Raw genomic sequence first — 21,425 nt, forward strand, 5'->3', positions numbered from 1 at the left:
GTTTGCTTGCAAACTAGTTCTCTTAGTATTTATCTTTGTATTGTTTTGCTACATACAGCACCACACTTTGCTGAGTGATTACAAATATGATGATTAAGGATGATATTGAACAGAAATAAGAAAATATGTGTTTGATTGATATGAATATCTATTAATATTACACAATTATATCTATCTATAATAAACATACAGGATTGCAAGTTATCCAAATGTATAGCTGTATTTAACTTTGTATTGTTTTTATACAACAATACATTTTTAAAAATGCTAGGGGCTGCCAGTATATGAATCTATTTCTTTGCAAGGACAGAGCACTGGAGACTCATGACATTTTTATTTTGCTACAGTGGATTTATTTTTATTTACAAACAGACATTGAGCATAGGGGAGCAGGCAAGCACCCAGACAGCTTGCAGTGGTCTGTAAAGCAGTATCAGTTCCCTCAAAAAACAAACACACACACCCCGCCCCACCTTTGTGCTCTTCTTCCCCAATCTCTGACTCATTCATTTAGATAGCTGTAAAACTCAGATTTCTCTCATTGGCTGCATCTCTACTCCTCACCCCATCGTATGACATGAGTCTTACTGATTTAGTAGCCCTCATTCATCATCAATGCACGGTAAATAAATGTTTTCTTGCCATCAAATTCCCATTGCATCTTACGCTGGCTGTTTTTTCCTTTTTGATGATTAACTTTTGTTTCCACCATACCAGTCAGTATCAAAAGGTTTATTTTAGAAGCAAATTTGAATTTTCCACAGCTGGTGACTTATTGTTTGCTTTATAAAGGGCATGCACTCTTATTACTTTTCCTTGGGGCCATATATTCCTTTTGTATGACCGTAAGTTAAGTTTTTTTGTTTTATGAAAAAGGCAGTTCAACCAGTTTCCCATTGATGAGGTGAATTTCCCGTTGCATTTGAACTTTAGTTTTGAAAAGCAATTGAATGAGACAAATGTCATTAGGGTTGGAGTTCATCCCCAAAGCAGACATTAAATTGGACATCATTGGAAGCGTATGAAAAAAATATTATGTGGACTCTTACAAAACATCCTGCAGTTTCATCATTATAATCACTGCCAGACAATACACCTGACCTACTTGTTATCCTTCTGCACAACAATTTCTAATTTTTCAAAAATTTTCTATAAATGTGTGGCAATCTAGTTCTGGTGCATAGTATAAACAGGTACCAGGTAAAGTAAGGCTTGTAGGAATGAATTTTATATTTTATCTCTGCACTGTGTGAAGAAGTACTTTCTTTTATCTGTCCCAAATTTCACAACACTCAGCTTCATTGAATGTCCCCAAGTTCTAATCTTATGTAAGAGGGATAATAATATTTCTCTAGCCACATTCTCCACAGCATGCATAATTTTATACACCTCTATAATGTCTCCTCTTGCATGCCATTTATCTAAACTAAAAAGGCCGAAATGTGGTAAGCTTTCCTCATACAGGAGTTGCTCCATCCACTTAATCATTTTGGTGGCCCTTTCCTGAACCTTTGCAATATAGTTTTTGAAATGAAGTGACCAGAACTGCATACACGATTTCAAAAACAGTTGCACCACCATTGTGATGTTGGCAATTTTATTTTCATCCTCTTTCCTATTGATCTGTAGTATGGCATTTGCCTTTTTCACAACTGCTGAGTGCTAGGTCAGCATCTTCATCAAGCTATCCACTACAACCTCAAGATCTCATTTCTGATCAGTCCCCACCAGTTCAGACCTCATTAGTATATATGTGTAATTAAGCAGGGTTTTTGCTCTAATTTGCATCACTTTGCACTTGCTTACATTGAATTGCATTTGCCATTTTACTGCTCAGTTCTTCAGAGATCCTTTGGGAGCTCTTCACAATCCATTTTGGTTTTAACCATCATGAACAATTTGGTATCATCAGCAGACTCTGCTACCTCACTGCTTACTCCTAACTCTAGTTAATTTATGAACAAGTTAAAAAGCACAGGTCCCAATACCAATCTTTGGGGACGGTCTCCATTTTCTATATCCCTCCATTGGGAGAACTGTCCATTATTCCTTCTGTGTGCTCCCTGTTTCTTAACCAGTTACAGATCTACAAGAGGTGATATGTCTTGAGGCTATCTTCCTTCCTTAGCTAGGAACAGTGCTTTTTTTCTTTAAAAATGTTTAGGGGTACTCTCATTTTCCTACTCATATTGAAATATTGCCCCTCAATGAGGCCAAACTTAGATTCACAAAATGTTTAGGGGTATGTGTACCCCTGCGCCCCCCCCCCCCGGAAAAAAGCACTGGTTATAAGCAAGAGTTTTAACTCCCAAGTCTTTAACAGTATGACCACCAAGGCTTTTTTCTTCTCGTACTTTATATTAGGCTGCTAAAATGAAGAAGAAGAAGAAGAGTTTGGATTTGATATCCTGCTTTATCACTACCCTAAGGAGTCTCAAAGCAGTTAACAATCTCCTTTTCCTTCCTCCCCCACAACAAACACTCTGTGAGGCTGAGAGACTTCAAAGAAGTGTGACTAGCCCAAGGTCACCCAGCAGCTGCATATGGAGGAGCGGAGACGCGAACCCGGTTCCCCAGATTACAAGTCTACCGCTCTTAACCACTACACCACACTTTCCCTTGCAGGGATGCACTTTCCCAGGCATGGATTTCAGTGTAGAAAGAAACCTGTACTGATATTGAAAACAAATTCTTCAGCTCTGCTCTTGCTCAAGATTTTAATTTTAATCATGTGTTCACCCCCCCCCCATGGGCAGTCATATCCTTCCCCCATAGCTCATGGAGTTTATAGAGTTTTAGGGTGGTGTTTTCTTTATAAAGGTGATCTCACTAATCCAACATCTGCCCTACATAATTCAAGCTACCATATGGAGTTCACCTTGCTGAGAGGCACTCTTTCTTTCTACCTGGTTAACTAACCCCAGGTGCATCCATTTTTCTAGCTGAAAGCTCTGCGAGATCTGGTTTCTAATGCTGGGCTCCAGCTCAGCACAGTTTTCTTTCCCATTCCTGTTTTGGACTGTTCAAATCAACCAGAGGCCTCTTTCAGTTCCTTACTAGCTGCCCTGACCTTGGGCCCTGTAACACAGCCAGAGCCAGCAAACAGCAGACAGGCTTTTTTACTCCATCAAAATAATTCTCCTTGAAAAACTGCACAAGGAGTAGCCCCCTTTTTTGAGCAGGTGCCCCTCTCAGGGGCTAGCAAGGGAAGAAATGAAGCAGTTGCTGCTGCTACTAGCATGATCTAAAACTCATTTAACCCCCAGCCTTGCTGCCTTCTCTTATATCAGTGCATTCCCCCACATGGAGTTTCAGATTACTGGGTTCCTCAAAATAGATTCATAAGCGGAAATAGTAACTAAAGAGCTAAACCCCCTCGTTGAAATGGTTTCTATTTTAAGCAGAATGTTAAGAGACTCCTTCCCCATAAACATGCCAGTCTTCAGCTACTGTGATGAAAACAAAAAACCATTTCCTGGAATTTAACTCTTCAGCTCCCCCACGACATGTCTTTAACATGTATTACTGATCCATTGCCAATAGCACACTGAGGGCTGCAAGATAAGGGGCTGAACTCATTGGACCAAATCAGCTTGCTGTTCTGTCCTATGCAACTGGCTCTGATGACAGAATAATTGGTCTTGAGAGGATCACTTCAGTGTCAGAATGATACAGTGGATGGTGTTGGGTATCTTTCAGGGCTCTTAACATTTTATCCTTTCTGCAGCTGGATGCATGAAGGAAAAAGGTCATGGGATGGGGAAAATGAGTAATTGCCAGGCTGTTTCTGCAGTAAGTTCAAGGTTGTTGTTTTAATCTGCTTTCATACCATCCGTGTTTACAAGTTCGCCTGTTGTGTAGAGCAGGGATGTGTGGGAGAAAATAGATCAAGTTCTACTGGCGTAGCCATGAGTGATGTGCAGTAGACAGCAAGTGTTTCTGACTCCTTACTTGATGGTAGTGACAACAAAATTTTCGTATCCAAATTTGGCAGCTGAAATGGAGAAAATTCATGAGAAGTGGACTTTAATGTGAAAATACTCTGTGTTCAATTCATTTATGGTACCAACAACAAATTCATAGGCTCAGAGACACTGTATTCTTTAATTCTAACTGCATGTCTTTTGTCCATGGCTCTAGTAGATCTTGGCGTTATAGAAAAAAAACACACAAATTTGATCTGAAAAGCTTGAAGTCTTCCCTCTCCTGAAGTAATGCACAAATGATGTCATCCACCAGATTTGACAACTGTGTTTTCTTGATTCCTAAAAGTAAAAGAGCCTCTTGGGGTTGCCAGTTGGAAGGTCAGTGGTTCGAATCCGTGTGATGGGGTGAGCTCCCATTTCCCTGTCCCAGTTTCTACCAGCCTAGCAGTTTGAAAGTATGTCAGTGCAAGTAGATAAATAGGTACCGCTGTGGTGGGAAGGTAAATGATGTTTCTGTGTGCTCTGGTTTCCGTCACGGTGTTCCGTTGCGCCAGAAGTGGTTTAGTCATGCTGGCCACAAGACCCAGAAAACTGTCTGTGGACAAACGCCGGATCTCTTGGCTTAAAAGCGAGATGAACATCGCACCCCATAGTCGCCTTTGACTGGACTTAACTGTCCAGGGGTCCTTTTATCTTTACTTTTACCTTTCTTAATAATAATAATAATAATAATAATAATAATAATAATGATGTAACAGACCTGTGTAGTTGACATGATATAACATACATGTAAGAAGTATAAAGTTTTAATACTTTAAACATTCAGATGAGGACAGATTTTATGTCGCTTTGAGCGACAGGTTGCCATTACCTCTGTGTGAATCTGCTTTCTTACTACAGTACAGTGCCTTATAGGCATGAAGTGTGCTCAGACTAGAGTGCATTGTGAGTGTGAGCGTGTTATGTTTATAGCATATTTGTAGCTCTGGAGTTGTTTTGTGATCTTTTATGACTTACGACATCATTAATGAGCTCATTACTTTGATCTCCAGCTAATTTAGGTGGTTTGTCACTGATCTTTATGACCTTTATTTGTGCAGTGATTCTGATTCCATTTGCCATAAAAGGTATGGACATAATCCAAAGGAGGCTGCTGAGGTTGCCTCCAGGTCACATAAGCAAGAGTTTTAGATACCACCATTGCAGATATGTGTAGAGCAGGACTGTGTCCATTACCTGAGCAGAACTGAGCAGTAGAGCATGTCTGTATCGGTTAACTCAGCCTTTAGATGAGGATGTTGAGAAAACAAAATTTAGCATCAGAGGAAGGAGTCTCTGCTCAAGAGGCTATCCCATGCAATTAAGTGCTTGATTTGGCCAGGAAGTGTGTCTGAAGTAGCAATTTAAGTGGACCATGTTGCTGGGCATCTGTAAGCTACACTCAACACAGCACTCCAACATGAGGTAAAGGTATAGAATAAGACATTGCAGGGTTGTTGTATACTACTCTCTCAGCCCAGCCTACAATGGTGGGGATAAACACAGTAGATAAACCTGCAGGGTTGTTGTAAACCCAACTTCTCTCAACTTCAACCCAACCTGCAATAAATAGGTTCCAATACCTCTGGACAACATGGCAGGGTTCTTGCAAGCCTTCATGTACTATACTGCAGGACCATCATAAACTACTTCTAAGCAGCTTCCAAGTCTATCCAAGCAACAGCCCCTTCCAACCTGCTATTTGAGGACAGTTAGCTGTGTTGTCTGGAATTTGGATTGGCAATATTGTTTTTGTTTTAAATCATACTAAATAAAAATTGAGTTAGAAAAAGTTGGAAACCTCAGGGGGAGGAGGAGTTGGGCACAAGGGTGTCCACCTCCAGCTGCATTAAAATATTGGGTTTCTCCATTGATAGGTGTGGGTGGCTCTCATTTCTGTCCCTTGGGACATAGTTTTTCAGTATGAACCAGGTAGTGACATCCAGGCAATGGTTCTCCCTGCAGTGTGTGTGTGTGTGTGTGTGTGTCCTCCTGTTCCACCTTCTAAATTCTATCCTTCCCTCATATTCAGTTGTCAGTTTTCTCTCTCTCAGTGCTTCATACACACCATATATTTAAAGCACATTACTTACGCCAGAGAATCCTGGGAAGTGTAGCTTACCCCTCACAGAGGTACGATTTCCAGTACACTTAACAAACTGCAGTTCCAAGGATTCTTTGGGGGAAGTCATTTGACTCAGCACAAGTTGATATGGGAGTTGGGGGGGTAGTTATTTCCCCCAGTATATATATATTTTGTGTTCTTGGGGGTTAATGGCAGTTGACCGATTCCTCACTCTTCTCAATGGGTCATTTTGGATACAGAGGCCTAGGGCTATCTTCAGGGAAGTGAATAAGCCTTGGACCCTGTTCTGTAGGGCTCACTGTGGCTGGTACTGGTGGCCATGGCTGGCAGCCCTGTTGCCTCCCTCCCATTTGACAAGGCTCTCTCAAACCATCCCTTCCTAGGGGGAGCCTGGGAGGGAGGATGTGGAAATAGAGGACCTCACCAGCAAAGTTGCTGCTAAAGCAATGAATAGTAGGTGGGAAGGAACTGCCACTGCCACTACCATCAGAAGGACAGTGCAGATAGGAGGATGTGGCAGCAATGGAAGTGGGTACATAGTGTTATTTGCCCCAGCCCTACACCCCCTAGAGACATGGCTCTATAAGCATGAACATGGCAAGATTCTAACAGGTACTAAACAATTTGATTCACACAGGAAGCTGCCTTATACCTAAGCGGACCATTGGTCCATCTAGCACAGTATTGCCTACACTGACTGGCAGTTGCTCTTCAGGATTTCAGCCCCACCTAGAATGCCAGGGATTGAAGCTGATATCTTCTGAATGCCCGGTTTGGAGCTGAAATTTTCTTCATGCAAAGCCAATGCACAACCACTGAGCTATGATCCTTCCCCAATAGCCTCTGCACTTTTAACCTCTTTAGGATTTACTTGGGGTGGTTGAGAGATTGTAGTTCTACTGTCCAATGATAAAAGATCCCGCATGGAACACTAGATCAGTTTCACGAACAATTCCCATGCCCAGTTTGCATATTTCAGCAGAAAGCAAGCAAATTAAAGAGCTAGGCAGAAACAAATTCCCATGATGAGGCTTATTTTTCAAAACCATAACTTGAGATAGGAATCTGCATTCCACTTAATCTTACATCTCAAAATGTGGGTACTTGGTATGTTAGGTTTGTGTATGTCACTTCTCTGCTTTAAATAATAATTTAAGAGGGGTGCTGCAGAATAGTGAAACAAAGCTGTTTTTATCTAATCTTAAAGAATGCAGAAACATAGACTCCCCCTTCACATTGCACACTGCCCTCTGATATTAGGAATTGTCTTTCTGTGGGATGTATCAAGTTAACACAATTGGTGGCAATAGTGAGTGATGCACCTAATGTCTATCATTGGCATGGTAATCAACATTTCCATTATGCTGAAACATAAGTTATTTACTGGATAGCTGTTACTATGTTCCCCCATCTTCCAACAGTTCCTTGTCATGACCCCGCAGTCCTGATCAAGCCTATAATTATAGTTTCTATGTGACCTGTATTTTGCCTAAAGAGGGATGTTCATGTTACCAGTGCAGGGAATTTGCCCCCCCTTTCAACAGCTGTTCACATCAGCAGGGCATCAGTTCATTTCTTTTTGTATACACACCAGGGGTCATAGACGGGGATGTATTTACCCTATGCAAAGGTGTTCACACCTTGGCTAGACATGAATTAGGAAAGGCTTAAGGACTCTAATCAGTGGGAGGCTGGGTTGAGAAACAATACATCAGACAATAGTATAACACAGTACTTTGTTGTTGTTTAGTCGTGTCCGGCTTTTCGTGACCCCATGGACCAGAGCACGCCAGGCACTTCTGTCCTCCACTGCCTCCTGCAGTTTGGTCAAACTCATGCTGGTAGCTTCGAGAACACCATCCAACCATCTCGTCCTCTGTCGTCCCCTTCTCCTTGTGCCCTCCATCTTTCCCAACATCAGGGTCTTTTCCAGGGAGTCTTCTCTTCTCATGAGGTGGCCAAAGTACTGGAGCCTCAGCTTCACGATCTGTCCTTCCAGTGAGCACTCAGGGCTGATTTCCTTAAGAATGGATACATTTGATCTTCTTGCAGTCCATGGGACTCTCAAGAGTCTCCTCCAGCACCATAATTCAAAAGCATCAATTCTTCGGCGATCAGCCTTCTTTATGGTTCAGCTCTCACTTCCATACATTACTACTGGGAAAACCATAGCTTTTACTATACGGACCTTTGTTGGCAAGGTGATGTCTCTACTTTTTAAGATGCTGTCTAGGTTTGTCATTGCTTTTCTCCCAAGAAGCAGGCGACTTTTAATTTCGTGACTGCTGTCACCATCTGCAGTGATCATGGAGCCCAAGCAAGTAAAATCTCTTACTGCCTCCATTTCTTCCCCTTCTATTTGCCAGGAGGTGATGGGACCAGTGGCCATGATCTTCATTTTTTTTGATGTTGAGCTTCAGACCATATTTTGCGCTCTCCTCTTTCACCCTCAATAAAAGGTTCTTTAATTCCTCCTCACTTTCTGCCATCAAGGCTGTGTCATCTGCATATCTGAGGTTGTTGATATTTCTTCCAGCAGTCTTAATTCCGGCTTCGGATTCATCCAGCCCCGCCTTTCGCATGATGAATTCTGCAAACACAGTACAGGTGGCATGTATTTTGGATAACATGAACACAGATTATAAATGCATCACTGGGAACAGTGTGTATGTTCAATATACAGGTTGATTGATTAAATAATAAATAATGTAATTATTGTAATGTTGGCCACACAGATGCTGGAAACAATGTAGGCCTCCATTCAAAAGTTAGTTCACTTCTTGGTCAGTCAACCTACTCTATCCTTTCCTAGAGTCTGACATACTTCTGACTCAAAACAACAAGATTTGATAATCTGTGAGAAGAAAAATTAGGAAAAGCCATATTCAGTGACTTCCAGTCCAGTGGCTTCATTGCCAACACAGTCAAGAGACAAAGCAATGCCTTGACACAGCCTTGGTAAAAGAAAAAGCAAGGCACTTGTTCTCAACACTGTACACAACAGTGACCAATGTGGGTACAAAAACCACATTTCATTTGGTGAATTTATCTCCCCGTGGGCTCTCTCACTCCCAGTTAATTCTTGCATTTTCCCCTTTCCCTGCTATTACAGTGAAATAATGTAAAGTCGCATTCATCAGTAAGCTAAGCTTCCCAGCTAAATGGAATGGGTGTGATTTGGCCAGAATCCTGCATGTGCTTTGCTTTATTTGCTCCTAATGTTTGTTTTTTCATTTTGATCGTACTGATTTTCTATAAATGAGTTTGCAGGGTCCAAAGGGCATAGAATGGAAGAAACAAATCATAAAATAAAGATTAAAGACCCAGCGGCACCATGGGGCATAGGCAGCTGTTGATTGCGAAACATTACGTCCTTGTCACTGCTCTTCCTCCATTGGTGGCAACACAGCTGCTTCTTGCCCCTCCATTGGTGGTGCTGCAACATCCTCCTCTCTATCCAGAACATCATTTAAGATGTAAAGGGTTGCTTTATATACAGCTTGATGTTGGTTGATATCAGGTTGGCCGCACTGCTATGGTCTCCAGAAGACTGCACACACACCCAGCTCCCCCATTAAAAGAAACTAGAATTGACAAAGCCTCCCCTCATCTGAAAACTGTTGCCTGTCTAGCTCCAGTTCATAGGTGGAGAGAGTCAGGGCTCCTGCTCTGAGGATGCTCCCTAGGGGGGACCACATGCAAACAAGGATGAGATTTCAGTATCCCTAATAGACAGATGGGACGCAGGTGGCGCTGTGGGTTAAAGCCTCAGCGCCTAGGGCTTGCCGATCGAAAGGTCGGCGGTTCGAATCCCTGCGGCGGGGTGCGCTCCCGCTGCTCGGTCCCAGCGCCTGCCAACCTAGCAGTTCAAAAGCACCTCCGGGTGCAAGTAGATAAATAGGGACCGCTTACCAGCGGGAAGGTAAACGGCGTTTCCGTGTGCGGCTCTGGCTCTGGCTCTGGCTCTGGCCAGAGCAGTGATGTCACGCTGGCCACGTGACCCGGAAGTGTCTCCGGACAGCGCTGGCCCCTGGCCTCTTAAGTGAGATGGGCGCACAACCCCAGAGTCTGTCAAGACTGGCCCGTACGGGCAGGGGTACCTTTACCTTTAATAGACAGATGGTGCTGTCTGCACTGGTTAAAAGTCCCTCTTCTGTGCAACTATCAACCCCTAGCCTGGCTGCAATATTGGGAGCCAGATTGGGAAGTAAAGGACAGAGTGGCAAGGGAAGGGAAGGGAAGGTTCAGCTGCCTTCAGCCATGGGCACCTTTTGCTCGGAAATTTAGATTTCCCGTATCTCTCATCTGCTATGTGAATGGTTCAGAAATGCTAGCTTCTTCAGGTGAACATCTCCAGCAAGGGGCCTTTTACATCTGTAGTAGATTTTTAAGAAAAAAATCTAGAAAATTTCTAGAAAATTGGGTGTTAAGCAGGTAGGCATGCTTTGGGGAAAGCAGCCTTATGGGTCAAATGAAGAAGCCTGACATGTCAAATCTGGACAACGGACCAGAGGTTCCCCACCTGTAATAGTGAAAGAGCAAATAAGACATGCCTGAAAACTTCCTAATTGCAGTAGAAAGGCTAGAGACATTCTCTGCTTATGGCAGGTTCTAACTGGCTCTATGAATGACTTTCTACCCTGCCATGTATTCAGGTATTCCCAAGAGAGGCAGACCACTCTACCCCACCTTCTTACTATTTTCCATATCAAACCTTTTAGTGTTCCTACTGGTGACTCATATAGTCAGCGGCTTTTATTAGAATGTACCTGAGAGCTTAATCCAGCGGATAGATAGCTGTAGGAGCTGTTTTTCTTGTAGTGATTCACCTAATTGATTTCAATTAGACTAATATGAGTAAAATAACTGGGGAAGTATTTACACACTTAAGACTAAAAGATGCTGGGCTATAGGCTGGCACTTTGCTCTCCTCACCTTGCCTCATGGGTGGGTGGACCTGCAAATGTGGTTGTATATGTAGAAAACAAGAATTCCTGCCTGTGCTGAAATGTTCTGCTTAGGGGTTTACTCACATGAAGAAGTTAATATAATATTTCATTGCCCAATAGATATACGAACAACTTACATTGGAGCTCCTCTTGCGACTGGCTCTTTCGCTAGAGATAACCTCTAAATTAATGAAGTGTCTGTAAATGCCAGCAATCACTGCATCTCCCTTTTCCTCCCGACTAGAAGCAACAACAAGCACTCAAAAACATTAGCCCAACTGTCATTTATGATAAATGTTCCGAAGATTAGATGTTCCCAGCATATCACCCTAATGTGAGTCTTTACCATACAGTTCCTTGCCCTGTGGCAGTCTTTTCAGACAGGTTCTGGGAGGACAGCTCCCCTTTTCAGGGGGGCTGCATTGTGGGAGGAGTTCCGGGACCCCCCCAGTGACCTGGGGGTGGGCAGAGGGATGTTGCCCATGTCAATAGGACACCCAGCCGCATCACGCCCCCTGCTGACCATCGGATTAGCTGGGGGGCGTGGCCACTTGCCATTTAAACCGAGGAATGGCTGGGAGAGTGACCTCCATTTGTCCCCTTCGTCGAATCTGGGCCGGTTCTCCTGTGGGCTTTGGCCTGGGCCTCGCCACGCAGTCATTATGGAGCATTCACCTTCCTCCCTGATGTTCAGAGCCTTTGTTCTTCCAGGGATCATCTCTATAATCCCATCCCTATCCCTTCCATTTCCTGTAGGAATGTGTCTCTCAATTACAGCACTCACTACACTGTTCTTTGTGCTTTGCCTAGGACAGCAGAGGACAGATCTTGATCTCCTAGGTGGCTGGATGATTTGCAGTAAGAGATTCTGACCCCTAATTATTTAACAATAGGAATGACCAAAACCTGCTAAATTAGGCAAATTATCTTTTTCTGTTATAGCTCAGATGAAACAGATGTATATCTGTATATTCAGATCACATAGCCACTACACTACCCTGCCACAGTTATATAGTTGGTGGAGGGGGTTATAAATAGCAAGTTCACAGGGAAAGGGAGCAAGCTTTTGAGTTCTCCAGAATGCTTCATCAGGCTAGATGATAAACCAAGCAAATGGGGAGAGAAGGGGGGTGGGGGAGTTAGCTGGTGGCAAAGCCATGAGTCTGTATCTTGTCTTTCTTCTTCTTCTTCGACGATCACTCGTAGCTGAGCAAGATTGTCTTCCATAAACATGGTTTTAACCATGAGTCCGTAAGTGACTGTGGAGGCCAATTCTGGACCTGCATGTCCTTCCACAGGGGGGACATTTGTTCCTGGGCGGGAGTTGATCACAGTGTGGATTTGCCAAGCGTGCCTTCCTCTACATGCTTCTAGCTACCATCCCAAACATACCAAACAATCCATTGTATATAGCCAGGCCCTATGTTACAGCCACATCTGTTCCAACTCTACAGAGACTCTCACCTAAGAGATCTACAGCAAACCTTTTAAGAACTAAAATATCCACCTGATGAAGTTAAACAACAGATCAACAGAGCCAGACTGATACCCAGAGAGAACTTGCTGCAAGACAGACCCAAAAAAGAAAATAACAGAACACCACTAGTAATCATATACAGCTCCTAAGTTAAAACAGTTCAACACATCATCAGAGATCTACAACCTTTCCTAGACAATGACAGTTCTCAAGCTCTGGGAGGAAGACCTTTCATTGCCTACAGACAGCCACCCAATCTTAAACAACTCCTCACCCACAATAATACAACAATCAGACTTAACATGGACACTGGTACCAGAGCTTGCAATAAACCCAGATGCCAACTTTGCTGCCACATACACCTGGACAACACCATTACTGGCCCCAACAATATCAAACATACCATCTCAGGACTATTTAATTGCTCATCTTCTAACATTCTGTATGCCATCAAATGCCAACATTGCCCTTCAGCCCTCTATATTGGACAAACAGGCCAAACCCTACGCCAAAGGATAAATGGACAGAAATCTGATATCAGGAATCACAAGACAGAGAAACCAGTAGGAGAACACTTCAATCTCCCAGGACATTCTATACAAGATCTCAAAGTAGCTGTCTTCTTACAAAAGAATTTCAGAAATAGGCTGGAAAGAAAAGTTGCTGAATTGCAACTTATTACCAAACTTAAAACCTTGGAGAGACCTGGTCTGAATAGAGACATTGGATTCTTATCTCATTATACATGATAAAGCTATTTTTAGCCATCTCACCCCTTGCTTTTTCCTGTAAGACCAATTGCAGTCATTAACAGTGGTCAACAAGTTTACCACACCCATTCCCACCACCCTTCTGAGTAATACCCCTCCCCACCCTCTCACTTCTGTTTCAGTGTATCTGAAGAACTGTGCATGGAAACTCATACCAATAACAAACTTAGTTGGTCTCTAAGGTGCTACTGGAAGGATTTTTTTTTGTTCCAAATGCATTTGTTGAGGATGGTATTCAATTAAATTTTAATCAGAGTAGACCCATTGAAATTTAGTCATGCTCATGAATTTCAGTGGGTCTGCTCTGAGTAAAACTTACATTGATTATCACCCAATGTGTTTTATCATAGTCATTGACAGCCAAACACTATTTCAAAGATAGCAGTACAATATCCAGAGCACAGGTAACATGGGGAAGGTAAACAGAGCATAGGCTATTGCCAGGGGAATATCTGTACAGATGTGGCTTTCTTTAAATACACACACACACACACACACACACACACACACACACTGAAGAGAAATGTGTGTTCCAGCACTGAAAAGATGCTTAGGCCATCACTTAGCTCAATAAATTTTCCTGTTGCTTATCTCTACCAACTGCTTGAACATTTCTTACAAATTTTATCTCATCTATATAGGAAAGAATAAAAAGTGATAAATGTGGTAGATGGTTGCTGGATTTCTAAAGATCAGCTATAGTTCTGGCAGCAAGGATGTATTGAAGACTTGTCTTCTGAGGCCTCAGGTGGTGTGATAAAGGATTTGACAACCTGCTGTGTGGCATGATCTCCATCATTTTTTGCTTAAGTGCAAGAAATTGAAAAGCAACACCCTCAAGACTGACTCAGCTCCTGTTTTCTAAATACAAAAATCCTTACACTGTAGGGTTGCCAACTTCCAGCCAGACACAACCTTCTATGTCCTCGTAGCACCTGCTTGCCATGTGACCTCTACCCTCATAAAGTGGAATTAACTGCACCACACAGGGGAGCCTAACTCAAGAGGGGAGCTCTGTTTTTAGTACCATATGCAGCTGCATAGAGTTTGAGGAAGTGGAGAAGTTAAAATAAACAAGCAGTTCAAGATTGTGTGAATAGGACAAAGGAGGGATTAATGACATGCCTGCCAGTGATGTCATAAGCACTATCCAATAGGGTCCTGCAACATTTGCATAACCACTGTCCCCAGCAAGTAACAGGAAGCACAATAGCTGTGTTTTATGGGGCAAACAACAGTTAATATTTCACTTACGATACCAGAGGCCCAAGTGGCACCCACAGCATACAGCAGATTCCACCAGATGGTGCTGGTGTGCCAAATGCGACCCCTCCTGGACAGAAGCAGCCTGGTCATAAGTATCTGGTAACCTTCAGATCTGATTGCTGCAACTCTGTTATAGGCGGGACTACCTTTGAAGAGTGCTTGGAAGCTGTTGTTACTCCAAAATGGTGTAACTGCTGGGACCAGGAAATGGAAACTATCTCCCTGGTTTTAAAACAGCTGCACTGGCTGCCATTCCATTTCTGAACTCAAAGCAATGGGCTTGATGATGAAAGCCCTATAGAGATTGGGAGCTGGGTAACAAAAGGACCACATTGCCCCACATAAGCTTGTCCATGTGTCAGGTTATCTGCTGGCCTGCATTGCACCTTTACATATGTGGGTTGTAATACACATGTCCGACTCACAGGTGGACTCTGCATTCATTTCTACTGTGCAGGTTAAAAGCTTTCTGTGTTGGGACATCTTTGGCTTCTATGTCCCAAGTGCACTAAAAATATACATCCTTAGTTCTGAAGCATTTTAAAAAACAGGAAACAGTCATTTGCAGAGGGTAACTGTCTTAATTTGTTGCAGCAAAAACACTTATTCTGGCACCTTAAAGACACATTTATTGTAAAATGAGTTTTCAAGGTCTGCAGTCCACTTCATCTGATGCACTGTGTGTTTGTTTACATTTTTATGCTGCCTTTCCTCCAAGCAGCTCAAGGTTGGCACACACAGTTCTCGCCTTCCCCATTTTTATCCTCACAACAACCATGTGAAGTTAAGCCAACAGAGCATGACTGGCCCAAGGTAACCTAGTGAGTTCATGGCTGAGTAGGGATTTGAATCTGGGTCTCCCCAGTCCTAGTCCAGTACTCTAGCCACTATACTATACCTACACTGCCACAGTTATCTAGTCGGTGGAGGGGATTATAAATAACGAGTTCACAGGGAAAGGGAACAAGCGTAAATGCAACAAAACGGTGTGCAAGCTTTTGAGTTTTCCAGAATGCTTCATCAGGCTAGATGATAAACCAAGCAAATGGGGAGAGAAGGGGGGTGGGGGAATTAGCTGGTGGCAAAGCCATGAGTCTTTATCTTGTAATAGTCTTAAGAAGGGGGAATGTAGCAGACATTCAAATGATGTGCTATAGGTGCTTTGCAGGTCTTTGGCTACACCAAAGCCTTTTGGGAAGGTGGAATACACAACTTTTCCCATCTCTGGAAATGGAAGAAGCTGCTGTTACCCAAATCTCTCTCCAACCTTAGGTGAAACACACAGATTCCTTGGTAGGTAGAAAACAAGAATAAAGACAAACTGCGTATTTTTTATATTAACAAAGGTGCAAGTTAAATTAGGTGGTTTGGTAGGTAAATTTCCATAATTATGTGATTAACAGTGGTCATTCACAAAACAGCTATTGTTGCTAATGCAGATATACTGGGATTAGTAAGCCAATTAACACTGGTGGTGTAACAAAAACCCTTTTACCCGATTCAGTTCACAGATAACAGCAATGAACCTCTTAATGAATTGTAATTGAGCACTTTCGCAGTGCAGTCTCTCTTTGAAGTCCCTTTGTACAGACACTTTAAAGTCAGTAGCAGAATAAGCTGGGAAGTTGAAAACCCTATTAGTTTCTGAATATATTGCCATTTCTGCTGTCAGATCTGTGCCCATTCTTTTAGGTAGAGACTAACCTGTTTGCCCTATGCAGAATGCAAAAGCAATAAATATAGCCTTCAAACGTTAGATGTCCACCACCCAAATATTTGCTTAGGAATAACAGCATTTCACAACAAGAGTTTTTTTCATGACCTTATTGACTCAACTCTGCCATTAATGATTGTGTGAAGCCCAGCTGGAAGTTCACAATAATATTTGATTGATGCCATCAAAAAATGGACCTGCAATCACATGCGCAGGAGTGGTCTACCAGACTGCTTCCTCATAATAATCTAAGCAGCTCTTCATTTGATTGCAATTCACTTCTGTGTCTCAGTTTTGCTTGGTTAGCAGTGGTGATCAGAAAAAATGTCACACTTCAAGCATACATGGTCTCCTTTTGTGTATATATTTAGCTAGAACCTCAGTGCCCTGTGATTTTTTTTTTAAAGTACAAGTAAAGGGACGCAGGTGGCGCTGTGGGTAAAAGCCTCAGCGCCTAGGGCTTACCGATCGAAAGGTCGGCGGTTCGAATCCCTGCGGCGGGGTGCGCCTCCGTCGTTCGGTCCCAGCGCCTGCCAACCTAGCAGTTCGAAAGCACCCTCGGGTGCAAGTAGATAAATAGGGACCGCTTACTAGCGGGAAGGTAAACGGCGTTTCCGTGTGCGGCTCTGGCTCTGGCTCTGGCCAGAGCAGCGATGTCACGCTGGCCATGTGACCCGGAAGTGTCTCCGGACAGCGCTGGCCCCTGGCCTCTTAAGTGAGATGGGCGCACAACCCCAGAGTCTGTCAAGACTGGCCCGTATGGGCAGGGGTACCTTTACCTTTACCTTAAAGAGCAAATGTTCTGCATAGTTAGAAAATCCTCCCTACCTGTGGGGAGACTTAGACCACAATCCATCTATTTCTACATTGCATTTCTCAAAGTCTATTTGAAAACCCCACGAATGGAATACAATGCTGATAGCCCATCCTCTGCTGCTGGTCCCTGATATCTTGAGGTAAGAAGTATGCTTCCTTTGAATATTATAGTTCCATCTTTGGCTATTATGAGTAAGAGCCATCAACAACCAACTTCCTGCCCTTGAATTTGTGCTATAAAAGGAAAAAAGCATCATAGGGTTAGGGCACAATTTCCTTTCTGACTCTCTTCTGCTTCCTAACTCTTAAATGGAAATAAGGGACAGAGTGGTTGCAAAAGAGTGAAAATGTATCTTCCAGCATCCAATGAAGCTGAATGTTGGAAGATTCCAGACAAATGAAAGGAAGTGCTTCTTGACACAGCACATAGCTAAACTATGGAATTTGCTCCCACATGATGTAGTGAGGATTAGATAAATTCATGGAGGGTAAGGCTATTATTAGTGGCTAAGCCAACAAAAGAACTTCAGTGGGAGGTTGCATTGTGAAACTGCTCAATTACAGTTCATCAACTGCTTCACTCAAAAACTGAACTAGGAGAAAGGATTTTTATCACATTACATCTGTTAATTGATTTACCAATGTGACCATTGTTAATTAAGTAATTGTCGCTGTCTGCATTTTCTGCATTACATTTCCCACTGTTTACAATCCCGCCTCCATCTGTAACTCAGGATAACACTTCATGCATCTGATGGAGTGGACTGTAATCCAGGAAAGCTGATGCCATAATATATTACTTACTCATTAAGATGCAATAAACCTCTTTCTTGTTTTGTTAGGTAAATTGCTACTCTAGTCAATTTAAAAAAACAACAAAAAACATGGATTAGGAAAAAGTATCCCGACAGCCAGACCTCTTTTGAGTGTTTTGAAGGAGACAGCCATCAGAGTTTGAAGAAGGGGAAACATACTTCTCTACAAGAAGAAGGAACGGTGTGTGTGTGTAAGTGAGAGAAAAGTGTAGGGGAAAGAGAGATAAATTTATCATTTTCAGAAGAGGTGTATAGATGGAGCCAACTTACAGCTGGGAATTTGATATGGAATAGCAGATGTGATGCCTTGCTTCTTTTCTTATCTTAGTGAAAACTCTCTTTGTATATTTGTAAATAAAGGAAATATTACTACCATGTACCAAGTCTCCAGTGGTTTCACTTCCAAAAGAAACCATACTTGGGTAGTACTTCCCCTGGAACTTTTAATTGAGGAAGTGGGCAATACACAAAAGAAGTCTCAGGTATTCTCAGGCAGTGGAATGAAAAGATCCCAGTTTTATCACTGGCAGTTCCAGTAGGGGTGGAGGGAGCATAGCTTAGTGGTAGAATGTCTGCTTTGTACACAAAGATCCCTGGCATTTCCAGTTAAAAACTGATGGGGAAGACAACTGAGACTCTGGAGCCACTGCCAGCCAGAGTAGGCTGTACTAGGATAGAGGGACAAATAGTCAGATCTAGGATGGTATCTTGTGTCCCTTCTATTGAAACACACAAAATCTATGCCTGCCATTTCTATGCAAAGATCTAGCATATGCAAGAGAAGCCAGGGACGGTTGACCACAGCAATTTTCTGTTCTCCAAACAGTGGTTACTAGCAATAGTGGTTATGCTCTGCCTTTACTGGTTGTATGCTTCTGAATATAAGTAGCTGGGAATTGCAGGTGAGAAGAGCACTGTTGTGCCAAGGTCCTGCTTGCAGGTTTCCCATGGTTGGCCCATCTGGTTGGCCACTATGAGAACTGGATTCTGTGCTGGACTGGGTGGATCACTGACCCAGCAGAGCTTTTCTTAAATTCTCCAAATTCTTGGGAGATTATAGGACGATTGATCAGGACTGCGATAGCTATATGGAATTTGGTTGCATGAATGTCATGTTTTTGGTGAGGTACAGTTACGTTAATACCCAATTTCCACACATAATACATTTTTGTGCTATCAATGAAAAGGTACACATGCTATGCCTTCACCAGGTTGTGAACCTCTACAAAAGATGATTTTTAAAGAATTTTCTTATTGGAAGATGCTTGCATCTTTGTTCTACAGCTCCAGTGTAGTAACACATTATTAGCAGAGGGATATAGGGGGAACGCTACCTGCTGGTACATGATTCTCTATGACTTGACTTGACTTGACCCTTTTGTGTATTATTGCCAACTGCATGGTGTTGCAAGCAATATCACGTTTGGGTAAGGACCTACCATACCAGCCAAAATGTTAATGTTGATACATTATTGTCTAAAAGTACGCAAGGAATCCATGTGTTCCGAGCTGTAGAACTGCACTATGTTTGAGAATTGGAGAGTGGGATACTTACCTGGCAGGGGAGACACCTTGATCATGAGAATTGGAGAGTGGGAACTTAAGAGGTTTGAGATTTCATTTCACTTCCCCCCGCCATTAGTTTCCTCATGCTGCCAGATGGAACTCTTTATTGTTATTATTAAGCCAAAGACCCAGGTTGGCCTGTGAAACGCCATTAACAAAGCAAAGTATCCAGTTCATGAATGTAGCTTAGTGATGTGAGATGTGCATTCCAAGTCTCATCACAGCTTGGAAAGACACTTGCTTGAAAGACAATACTGCGTTGGAAAGATCATGGTCTGATTCAGTGTGGCCATTTCATAGGTTCATATGAATAGAGAAATCAGATGCTGGATTAGCTGTCTCCTGTTTATTTTAAATGTAATAATTTGTATTAATGGGAAAAGCCATTTGGCCTTAACAGTGGACTGTCAGATATATAGTCTACAAATATTTAGAGAGATTACATAGGGTCAGAGCTGCAAACAGATCTTTCTGAATATAACCTAGCCCCTAGTGGAGGAGCCTGATAAAATAAAAAAGCCCTCAATCTGTTAAGTCATTGTTAGGTCAAAGGAGGGCACTGTAGCCATCCACTTTAACAGATTGGTTGTCTGGGATGGGGGTGGAAGAGGGAGAAATTTCATCACAGAGATGAAGTGATTTCTCAATTGCTGAGGAAAGGAACAGAGGAACTTTTGTGTGTGTGTGTGTGTGTGTGTGTGTGTGTGTGTGTGTGTGTAATGTCACAGAATTCTTTATCACCACACTGTGAAATATAATCCTGACGTTTTGCAAGCCAATAAAAGACAAGATTACATTACAATTTTAACGTTTGCAGTACAAATTATATATCCACTGCAGATTCCAGTGTACAATACGAACTGTAGATTTACATTTCCTGTTGTAGAATTAGGGTTAAGCCATTTGGGGGTGTTGAATAGAGGGAGGGCAGTTGGTTAGGGTCCCAAAGATTTGCATGTGCAGGCTCACACTCAAGTACACACATCCTTCTACCCCCATCCCCCCCCCCCCCACAGAGACATGCACACAGCCACACAACTTTGCAGGCTCATGTGCAGTGGGCTGGAGGCCACTGGAATGCAGAAGTAGCAAAAATGACATGACACCAGTTTGGCATCGAAATGGCCACAATATTATTGATTATAGATGCAATGAGGTTCTCCTTCATAGCTTCATGCAGCTACTCCTTGCAGCTAGCTCAACCACCTCCCCGAGCTCGGCACTGGCAGGAAATATAGGGACATTCTGGGATCAAATCAGAAGCCAGGATGACTTTCATAATTCCAGGACAGTCCCTGGAAAATAGGGACACTTGGAGGCAATGGGAAGGAACCTTTGTAAAACATAGTAAATGCTCAGGCTAGTGCTTTGCACCTCTGCCATTAAAACAAATGGGATGCTTAGCTTAATCCTGTGCTTGCCTATTTGGAAGTAAATCTCACTGTGTTTAACTTGGGCCTATTTCCAAACAAGTATGCATAGGGTTGCCGTCTTACAAATGCCCAAGCTTGGCTGGACTGGATGTTGCCTATTAGTATTTAAAAGGTTACCTCCCCAGATACAAAAGGTCAAGGAGAGAGTGTGCCCAGATCCAATAGAAACCAGGGTATCTGCAACTTTAATAGCTGTGTAGAAGAAGACATTTCAGCAGGTGAGAGTTTGTCATGCAGTTATAAGCACAAAAATGTCCATGGAACATTCAATACAACCATGAAGGTTATATAACAGTAGACTGGTAATTTTAGGTGTTCCACCGTCTAAAAGTTCTGTGACTTGGTTGGTGTGTATTTGGAAGCTTAAACTTTCTGAAACTAACTCATTAGGAGGTGAAGCTTTGCCAGGATATTCCCCTGTTTTCCATCTAAGAAATCAAATAAAAAATTATCACACAGTGTTCGTTATTGCTGGACATGCATGCACAGCCATATCATTTGGTTGCCTAGCAACCAGGGGGTGGGGAGAGGACTGGCAAGAGGAAGAAAGAGAAAGAGAAAGCTTAGC

General features: G+C 42.7%; 1 protein-coding gene and 1 long non-coding RNA gene across 5 annotated transcripts in view; one reads left to right on the top strand and one right to left on the bottom strand.

The window, feature by feature from the left end:
- Window positions 1-21,425, top strand: part of PLCL2 (phospholipase C like 2) — a 153,840-nt gene that overhangs the window by 18,979 nt on the left and 113,436 nt on the right. The gene's annotated exons all lie outside the window — the stretch shown is intronic.
- Window positions 17,024-21,424, bottom strand: LOC307199576. The gene is made up of 3 exons (XR_013832076.1): window positions 21,179-21,424; window positions 20,975-21,049; window positions 17,024-17,277 (listed from the first exon to the last, which is right to left on the bottom strand). It is a non-coding gene; the product is annotated as an uncharacterized lncRNA (long non-coding RNA).

This window comes from Podarcis cretensis, assembly GCF_951804945.1.
Source record: "Podarcis cretensis genome assembly, chromosome: 12".
NCBI classification, from domain to species: Eukaryota; Metazoa; Chordata; class Lepidosauria; order Squamata; family Lacertidae; genus Podarcis; species Podarcis cretensis.